Consider the following 11,599-nt stretch of genomic DNA (forward strand, 5'->3'; position numbering starts at 1 on the left):
ACTTCCGAAAAATTGTAGTTCTTATTTTAGGGGCACCACCACAGTGGCGTGCATAGAAGGTATGCAGACGATAGAAAATGAAGAAAATCTCCGAGTACGAGGTATAAATACTAAGGTAGGGTAGGCTAATATAACTCTTACAATGCCTATCCCTAAGTTTTTTTATAACTCGTACTAGAGATTTTCTTTATTTTATATCATCTGCATACTCTGTGCATACCGTCTATGAATGCCAATGGCACCTTAGTATCTTGAAAAATTGACGAAAACATAACTTTAAGCGGTGGTATTACCCTGTACTCAGCCAACCAAAGTATTGATTCATGATTGCAATTATTTATAGTTACTCTGGTACTGGGAAAACTTTTTGCTGCCACTTCGCCCGTCTGCGCCGATCCTAAGGTTGTGTCCACATTACGTTTGACCGCCTTGTATCATAATCGGCTGGCAGAATATGTGACACGGTGTGTAGACTGCTGAAGTGTTCAACGGATTTTTTTTTTATTTTTGTTAATTTCTACCTTTGCCATATTTGTTTTGACTATCGTTTTTTTGTGCACCCGTAACCCCTTTAAACCTGGCATGGGTCCAACGCGTCTTCATGAAAGAATTAATCTATGGACCGGATCTCATCAATACGTTTAACTTCGAGATAATCCTCCGTGGGAGCAGAATTGTAATAAGGAATAAACACTAAAGTTTAATTGGGTATATGAGATTATGGGTGTTTGAGTAATGCATAAATGCTATATAATTTATAAATAAATATTCATGTTAAGTATTACACATACATATATATAGACGAGAGCTTGACTGCAATCACACTTGATGGTAAATACTGATGCAGCCTTAGATGGAGCGCGCTTGCCTAGAAGATGCCTATTCACACTTGATTTGTAGGTACTCATATTGTAGGTACTGGGGAAGCTGGAAGGGCATTTCCAGATCTTTGCGGTGCGAATCAGAAACGAAGATGCGAAGCGCTTCGTACGCGTCCGCTGTATATCAACCACGTGGAGATGCAGATCCTTACGGTGCCTCGCGGTTCGATGTTAAACAGCTAAGGGGGGAACTAGATCAAACAGTTCTTTAGTACACTCTCTGAAATATATCTTATAGAATACCGAAAGGCAAGCAATCTTATATGTTAATACATAGAAACTCCAGCCAGATAGGGTGTACAGCTCAGCACATGCCCTATACTGTATATGTTGTAATATTATTCCTAATTAGTTTTTATTAGTTACTACCTGTTGCCCGAGTTCTTGGTCCGCGTTTATAACAGTTTTTTACAAGTTATGAGAACCGTTTCTTTTCCTGGAACAGCAATTTTTTTTTTAATTTCTATTCAGAGAAGAAATAAAGGAGAGTTTCTTTCTGTACAAATAATATGATTATTCCCTAAAATATCCATTGGAAATGTTGTTTTTCGGAGTAAATATAAGTAATTCAAAATTTATTTATTTCAAGTAGGCCTAAATAATAAGCACTTTTGAAACGTCAAGTCAGTCTGTTTGTAGTGACTCTACCACCGGTTCGGAAGGCAGATTCCACTGAGAAGAGCCGGCAAGAAACTCAGAAGCCTATGTTACTCTCTATAATATCAGCTTTCTCCATGACAAAATCAAATCGATTGGTTGCTTACTTGAGGCGTTTAGGAATAACAAACAAACAAAAAAACACACATGCATGACATGGGCATGGGCATGGGCTCTGGCATTGTGAAAGGAACTGATTCCGGGAATTTTATAACAACTAGCTATATTCGTTGTGTGTTGTGTTTTTTTAGTTAATATATAAATGGTTTTGTTTAAATAAAGATTTGCATGTCATATATTATGACTAAACATGTATACCTACAATGTTTTATGCAAATAAAAGTATTCGAATTTGAATTTGAATTTGTGGGCTTCTTCTTAGACCGGGGCGCGTATGGAACCGTCGTAGCTTTAGTTTTAAGTTAACGAAAATAGTTATCGCCATAAACTCACTTTTATGTCATATTTTACATGTAATGTACGTATCAAAAGTGCCATCTATGTGTTTATTTGAGTAAAGAAATATTTGACTTTGACTTTGGAACATTCTCTCTGGAACATTTAAACGCGGGGAAAAATTATATGATGTGGACTAAGCCTACCGTAAAACTTTTTTATTGACCGGAGTTTCTGTGTGCCTTCAAAGATAGTGTATTGAACACTTTAGATCACATGGAATAGTTTAAGTTTTCGCGATCCTTGGTAATATTTTAATATACTACTACAAAACACACAACGCCTTCTAGCCCCAAAGTAAGCGTAGCTTGTTTTTTGGGTACTTAGATGACTGGTGAATATTTGTATGATTAATATACAGATAGACACCCAGACACTGAAAAACTAATTCACCTTCCCAAGCAACAAAAGAAAATCAAAATTGGTTCATCCGTTTGGGAGCTCTGCACACACACACACTTATAAAACCCCGTAGTTCACGCGTCGTGAGTTAAAAATCAGCATTCTTGAGATTCTTTTAATAATCAATCAAAGTTAAATTGGCCTTTGTAACGCCTTTGGTGTTTAGATTCCTTGAAGGAACCGATTAAATTATTATGATATTTACGTAACCTTTAAAAATAATAGTAGGTACACACTAAAATTCTAGCTCATTAACCATGTTTTGATATAAAGTATAGATATAAAATAGTTAGGAATAACGTATAATGCCCGCCGGGCGTTGTTGTTAGGAGCATCGAATGTTTACCGGTATAATAAGTCTGATAACCTATCCTGATCATTAACTATGTATGGTAGAGAGTAGACTGACGGTTAAATAAATATATTTGGATATTTTGAACGGCGGTTATCCGCCTATATTTGTATTAGACACGTATTTTTTTCCATACAAACTTCTTTACCTTCTTTACCTTCTTACCGCAAGGGTTTACAATAGGGTTTACCCTATTGTAAACCCTTGCGGTAGTTTAAAATAAAATGTATCTTTAAAAACAATTTTAAAGCGCGAAAGGAGTTTCATACACTCTACCGACCTCATTTATTTATTTATTTTTATTTAACTCTTTATTTGTACACCACAATGAAGTTAGGAAAAAAAAAACAATAGAAATACAAAGACAAAAGTAGAATACAAAAGGCGGCCTTATCGCTTAGTAGTAAGGCTCATTATTAAGGGTGTAAATTAAGGACATAAAAAATAGCTGGAGTCAGTCTGTTTTATTGATAAGCTGGAGTAAAAAGACGGAAACGGATTTTATCGAAACACCTGCACTGGTATATTATAAGAAGGGGCGGACTTGTGAGGTATCTTAAATCTTAATAAATTATCTACTTCACTAATTAAATTACTATGAACACAATCATTGTCTCTAAGTTTTTAAATTTTAGAAAACCTAACGTCAAGCATCTAGACGTGTAACATAATTATTTTCTTCTTTAAATTTTTAAAATGCCACACAATGTTTACTTTTTGTTTTTTTTTCTTTATTAATAAACCAACGAAAAAGATTTTATTCTAGGGAAATTATAATTACAAACTAAAATTAAATGTTAACTATACACTTAAGTATTTTGATTCACATATTTTTTAAATTGATAAGTTATACAAAAATTTACAATTCATCGTATATCAAAGTATCGGAAGAAATCATTGTGATATCTCTCAATAAGATAAAAGTTTATTTAAGCTTCTAGAAAAAAAACTTTTATGATGTTAAGGATTACATAAAAGATAAAACTCGAAAAAAGTATGTGCGCTTCTCTTAGACCAGGGCGCGTTTCAAACCCTCCGACCTAAATTTTAAAGTTAACAAATGAAGTCACAATGACATTCGCCTCACAATAATGTCGACATAATATGTATTAATGCTTCATAAGTGATAGGCATAAGAAATTTTAGAATTAAGTTTTAATTTTGCTTCATTCATTGCAGCAATTCGTAGTTAACTTGCTTCCATGTTATTGGAAGTATCGATCGCATTAATTGACGCGATCGTTCCGTAATCCTTAACAAACGCCCGTTTGCGCTCCACCCCATCACGCAAGTTTGTTTGCAAAACCTAAATAAACAACATCGTTCTTTTCCCAGTTTATATTTTGTTATTTTGATGCTTCGATCGGAATTGCCCCTTGTTATGACGTTGTTTTCAAAGCAATAAATTACTTTTCATTTCGGCTATGATTTCCAGTGAGACGTGGTACAATAACTCAGATACCTATTTGAATGATTTGTAATTTTAATTATTTGTAACTTGAAATTTCACTGTGCAAAAGTTTCTCTTTCGTTCTGCCACCTGTATTTTAAATAGATTGGCGTATATTTTAAAATAAATAAATAAATATACTATGAAAGTACACACATCGTCATCTAGCCCAAAAGTTAGCGTAGCTTGTGTTATGGATACTAAGATGACTGATGAATATGTTTATGAATAATATACATAAATACTTATAATATACACATAAAAACTCAGACGCTGAAAAACATTCATATTCATCACACAAACATTTTTCCAGTTGTGGGGATCGAATCAACGGCCTTTTTTTGGTGGGATTCTTTAGAGGCAGTGCACATATTTTTTGGGCATCGCACTTCAATTTGACAGATTTATGCTCACCTGTAACTAGTTTTTTGGACCGCAGGATAGTGTTACATATTACTGATTTCTTTGCCTAAAAAACTTATATTGGTAAAAAAAAACTAAGTAGATAAATTTATTAATAAAATAAACTTTTTGTCTTCATGCCTCTAGCCTTTGTCTTCAATCTCACCTGGTACTAACTCTCTGATAATGCTATCTAAGATGATAACTAGCTGTTAGGGGTATAGCAGTTACATTAAGCCCATTCTCCTAATCAGTAACTAAACCGCATCGTACCGGAACGCTAAATCGCCTGGTGGGAAGTCTTTATCTTTATCATATAGGATTAGGGTGATAACCGAACACTTCGGGTGTGTTGATTTTTTTGTCAAATTAAGTTTACATTGTCAGTGCTATGTGCACTTATAATTGACGTCAGTGACAGTCCATGCTTCTGTGTGTGTGCTATATTTAAAAACGTGTCTTATATACATGTTGTTAGTGCTCTTAAAAGAAAAAAAAAACTAGCAAACGCAATAGCCCAGACCAGACAAGACCAGAGAAAATTCGGAAAATATAAATTAACAAATTGTCCCTACCGGGGATCGAACCTGGTCCCTCCCACTTATAAGACCGCAGCAGACCGCACGCAAAAATTCCAACATTATATTTCTCTAAAGCTTGTTCCAGATTGGATCTCATAAAAAGATTACTATAAATACCGTCCTCCCACACAGATCCTTCACAGAACGACGAAATAACGGCCTACAAATAAACCAACTCGCAGAATATTGTGTCTAGCTTGAGTACGAAATTAAAAGCGTTTTGCTCACGAAATAAAAGCTTTCGTACTTCCACCGACAAAGCTAAAAATTCAGGAGCTTAGTAATTTAAAAATAGGAATATTTTAGGGATGTTATCACAAATTATGTCGATAAATTAATAAAATTTATCGACATAATTTGTGGGTTGTGGATTAACGTAAGCTTCATGAAATAATTAATCTTAATTGAGATACAACAACGTAATCATTTTGTCTACTTAAGTTCAATTTGTCTGTTTGTGTTCACTTATCTACACAATTGGTGTGTTATTTACACACTTGTTTATGGAAGTGATGTTTACGAACACATTTAATAAGCTATTAAGTGGGGTGCTCACAATCCGTATTACAACATCCAGTATCTTATATAATAAATATCTTATATAATTTGGGAATTTATAATTTCTGAATTTTCTCTGGTCTGGTCTAGTGGGAGGCTTTGGCCGTGGCTAGTTAGCACCCTACCGACAAAGACGTGCCGTTAAGCGATTTAGAGTTCCGGTACGATGTTGCGTAGAAACCGATTAGGGGTATGACTACCATACTCCCTAATAGGTTAGCCCGCTACCATCTTAGACTGCATCATAACTTACCAAGTTACCACCAGGTGAGAGTGCAGTCAAGGGCTAACTTGTAGAGGAGTACAAAAAAACAAAGTTAACGGTGACTTGTTAAGAGAAGTCAAACGAGCCGACAGTAATTAACTATACGTTATTTTCTTTGTATCATAGCATATTAAACTTATTCTTCAATCTGATGTCGTTATTCAGATAAACACCAAAGTTAAGCACTAATGTATAACTAGGAATGTGCGTTTAACTAAACGTACGCACAGTGTCCTTTTTCAATAGCATCTTTAAGATTTGTAATAAATAAATATTGGTATAAATGCCTGAGTCGCTTATCTCGGCTCCAGCTTAGTGAAGATCCATATCTTCATTAAGCCGAAACCGAAACTAGCCCACGGTGTAAAATGCATTTCGAGCGTAGTTAAAATTTCTGTAGGTGTCGTGTGTAGCCGGCTGATCAGAATACAGTTGTCACCAACCTTTTATTCTCGCAGCTGTCCGACTAAGAGAATACAATACAGAATGATCTCGTAATGAACCCGTCTGCCAAGCGTGGTGATTATTAGACGCCCGACTGGCGCAGTGGGCAGTGACCCTGCTTTCTGAGTCCAAGGCCGTGGGTTCGATTACCATAACTGGAAAATGTTTGTGTGATGAGTATAAGTGTTTTTCAGTATCTGGGTGTTTATATGTATTTTCTAAGTATTTAAGTATATATAATTCATAAAAATATTCATCAGTCATCTTAGTACCCATAACACAAGCTACGCTTACTTTGGGGCTAGGTGGCGATGTGTGTATTGTCGTAGTTTATTTATTATTTATGTTAAACCCTCATGATTATGTGAAAGGCATTTATTGCACTAATTCACAGGTGATATATGATTTAGTTCATCAACATCATCATCAACCCAATACAGACCCCACTACAGAGCACGGATTTCCTCATACAAGTAAAAGAGTTTAGGCCGTAGTCAACCACGCTCGCCAAGTATTGATTTGTAGAGTTCACACTCCTTTGTGAATATTATGGAGAACTCTCAGGCATGCTGGTTTCCTCACGATGTTTTTTTCTTTCAACGTTAGAGCAAGTGATATTGAATTGCTTATTTCTGATTTAATTAAGTGTTTATAATTTCATTTTCCTGTAATAGAGTAGTCCACAATTACTAGTCTAAAATTATTTGAGTTATATTGAAAATTATGTCAACATATTAAACTAGGACCTACCTATGCAGTGCGAATATCACTTCCTGTGAGTGACCAGTTCCGGATAGTCGAAAACATTTCCGGTTATTCCCCACATCCAGTTTCAACCGCTTTGTTTGGCACTAATTTATTTTAGCCTCTATTACCTACCTACTATACCTTCATTTGGGTTGAGGTCATTTTCCAAAAAGGTGAAGACAGAACTCTCTATAAAAAACAAACGTAACCCTTTTTGAAAATTTCCTAATATGCTGCAGACTTCAATAGATAAAAATTCAATGGATAATTTATCAGTGAGTTAAGCTTCATAAGGTTTTCCAGCAAATAATATGGAGTTTAAGCCCACCATATTGTATTATGAAAATTAAGCTTAATTAAAAAGCAAGAGAATCTGTATGGCGTTATTTATAATTTCTTCAATCCTTATACTCCACACCAGACAGATCTTCGGCAATGTACCCTCTACGCACGCCCGCAAACGGAGCATCATCACTTTACAATGAATAATTGTTAAGACCAGATTGCTCTAGTACAGTTTGATCGGCTAGTGCTTAAGTCTATCGATAATTTTGTAGCCTAATGTTGCCACATCACTAACATCACAGTCGTCACTAATGACTGCAAACCTTTAGCGATAAAATCTGCACGACACGTCATTGTCATGGAGAGCAAACGAACGTTTCCCAGACTTCTACATTAACAAAGACCAACAAAATTTAACTTTAAAACTAGAAGAATAGAGTACATTTTACTTTGTAACGAAAGCCCATTAAATTTCTTCGCCGCGGAACCTAGCTCTTTGTATGAATAGCAAAATGTTGAAGGGCTTTATGTAGAATACAACGCGGTATGAAGCTCAGTCGATGGATGATACTTGAATGAATCAAATGGTATTTGTAAGACTTCTTTATAACAAAGTATGATGGGAGTCGAGCACGTTATTTGAATGATAATAATTACGTTAGTGTAGATTTATGAAAAAGTTGCCTGTTGCCCACGTTGTTCGTCCGCTTTTATTACTGCTGTTTACAAATCCCGTGGGAATCTTTTGTTTCCCTGGAATAAAAAGCCTCCACCATTTCAACTAACTCCGTGCCAAAAACCAAGTATGTAGAAATTGTTTAACAGTATACATACTTGGGACTAAATATTGATGCACGGTGATAGAGTCACTACAAACAGACATACTTGGCGTTCCAAAAGTGACACGACGCTCGTCAGAGCAGCCGAGGCCAATATGGCGGCAACTATAGTTCGCATCAGCTGACCGTGTATTGTATAGGCTATCACTCAATTGTGCAAGTGCTCCATGAAATATTGGTTACATTTATGAACTGTGAAACTCATGATGAAGATGGAATTGATAATAGAATGATTAAAAATAAGACTAAGTTGTGGAAACTTCATTGGTGATATAATAATACGGCATTACTCTTATGTGTAATAGTACTGTTTCTTTACCTTGAAAAGCGAATAAATAAATAAATAATTGAAAAACGGATTAAAATGACACAACGACTATAAAATGTCATCATCTAAATATAAAACAAATATATGTGTGGTTTTTTCAGTTTTGCTCAACCTGCAGTCTGTTATCTTTTTGTATTTTGTTTCCGTCTGAGTGTATTTTTTATTCTTCTTTTGTATTTTTTGTGTGCAAATAAAGAGTATAAATAAATAAATGTGTCGTACTCTAAGACAAATTTCAATAATAATATTAGTCGGAGACCTAGTCTACTTTTATCATTTCCCATTATCATTCCCATATTCTAAGTATAAAATTAAGATGAAGCAATTTTTTTACCCTTAATGGAACATTATTCCGAAAGTTTTAGGTTAAATGTTCATAATGTGAAAAAAAAGATTCACTTTTATCGTGGCTTCATAAAACCACACAATCCTTTTTTATGGATTGTCGGTGACATCGGGATGATTAAGCAGGCATAGATTATATATTATCGGACTAGAATCTCCGAAGCGTGATGTAGCATTTAAACAAATAAAAACGTTCGTCTACTATCTATCGTCAAATTTATGAACTATAAAATTTTATAATAAACTTGTGTGAGCATTGAAATTCGCTCTCCTCTCTTAACAAAGATGGGCTTAACGCGAAGACCCTCTACGACGATACAATATTAGTTCAAAAACGCATTTAAAGATATTGGTTACGTATTTTCATGGTTTCATCTTTGGTATTTATGTGTTCTTCTCGGATTCATTTTCCATACTTTTTTTTGTGCACACGACTTGTGTCTTGTTATGTACAAGGCACAAGGCGTGTGCACAAAAAAAAGTACTGTAATTTTTGTCTCGTCCTGTAATAGGTTGCCTGGTTGAGATCGCTTGATAGCGATATGGCCGCCTATTGTACCTGCCTAGTATTTTAAATTTTTATTTTAGTAAAGTTTTATTTTTCGTGTACAATAAAGTGTATTAAATAAAAATAGATAAAATAAATATTTAAATGTACAAACAAAGTACCCACTCTATTACACCACTGAAATGTAAAATTTCTATTAATTTATAATCATATGATCTCCTAAGCTTATTTAAGTTGCATTAACTTTGTTAATAACTAGCTATCCCCAAAAATGGAGTACAATAAGTTCTAAATTCCTCTTTTGCGATAGAAAGAGATTTAGCTCTTCACGCTACTGTAATGCGAAATGGCGGGCTGTAACGTTTATACTCACATTAACTTAAACTTAAAGTGTGGAGACGTGGTGTGGACAACGGAAATTTCCTAACTACGGATCGATACTAAGATTTTTTTTGTTAATAATATCCATTACCTGTAAATTTTTGGCACGAATTAGGAATTTAATCCTTTGAACATACTAACCAAAGATGAAATAAGACATTAAATATATTTTTTATTAACAATAAGCCAGTGCCTGAACCATTCCTTTTAGAAAGCAACGATGCGGCCAAATTATCCGCGGTCCAAATAAATATAAACATTTTAGATGACCTTTAGTAAGGTAATTTTAGTACTTTAGAAGTAAACAATTTGTTTTCTTATTAAAATTTATTCAAATTTTAGCAGAACACTATAATGTTGTTTACCCCTTCACTTAGCGAACGGCTTGACATTGGATTGTTTATATTTAGTCTGCGGATAAATTTGCCGCACTTTAGATTGAAGCGAACTATAGCTAGTTAAAAAATAAATATTAACAAATTAATATCCAAAAGTTGTTAATATAGCTGAAGATAAATAAAGAAAATCTAGGTCATAGGATCCCACAGGCTTTCTGAGCGGTGACTAAATAACTCCTAAGGTAAACGTTGATATCCCCTTCGGGGCAAATTTATAGCGTCTTAGACAACCTAATGTTTGACTTGAGGTCTAAATATATCATGCGTTCAAACACAACGCACGTAGGCGGTGAATGTTGATCGCACACTGACGCTATAAATAAATGAACTACGTTGATACACACATCGCCAACTAGCCCAAGTAAGCGTGGCTTGTGTTGACTTATAAATATTTTTATGAATAATATCCATAAATATATATAATATACATATAAACACACATATACTGAAAAAATATTCATGTAATAATATGTTCTTTTACACTTAACACCTCAACAACATAATATATTATCGTTATATGAATCAGTTTATAAGGGCAAGAAAATAATATATAAAATATTTTTAAATTAAAAAAAAACCGACTTCAACACATACATAAAAAAAAATTTGCAAGTTTAGGTTACATTATTGTTGATTTTTTAATAACAGCTCGACCGATTTCGATAAAATTTAAATGGGAACATCTGGTATGTTTGCCCATTAATACAAAAATAATTTTTCTAAATCGGTTCAGGCGTCTTTGAGTAATCGGGTAACATACATATAAAAAAAAAACCCATGATTTGAGAACCTCCTCCTTTTTGAAGTCGGTTAAAAAGAAAAATGTTAAGCTTTACCCATAAGTAATATATTCTGTCGGGCTGAAAGGGGAGTGTCAAAATGAAAGTGACATACCGTGCCCTGGTAGCAACCTATGCGATTTAACTTCACACGTACACTACGACCCAACATTAATTAAATGAAGTCTATTAATAAAAATACTGTAAAAAAGAAACAATTATTATATACTAGCTGTTGATCGCGTTTTTTGTACGCATTCTTCGTCTTTTAGAAATTTCAGATTGAGAACCGTAAGTTTTCCTGGATTAAAAAGTCTCCGCCATTTTGGATTACTCAATGCCAAAAATAATGATATTTGGTTCCTTAGTTACGGCGAGAAGGAAAGAGAAACAAACATGTTTGTTTGTTTGTATGTTTTACATTTTAACCTTAGACTCAAAACACAAAGCGGTCTCACACCGCTTTGTGTGTTGCTTTGGCTAGTTTACACATTTTTACATTTTACTCGTACATGTATTTGGTAAATCTACTTATACGTTT

Source organism: Pararge aegeria, chromosome 10 (assembly GCF_905163445.1).
Source record: "Pararge aegeria chromosome 10, ilParAegt1.1, whole genome shotgun sequence".
Taxonomy (NCBI): Eukaryota; Metazoa; Arthropoda; class Insecta; order Lepidoptera; family Nymphalidae; genus Pararge; species Pararge aegeria.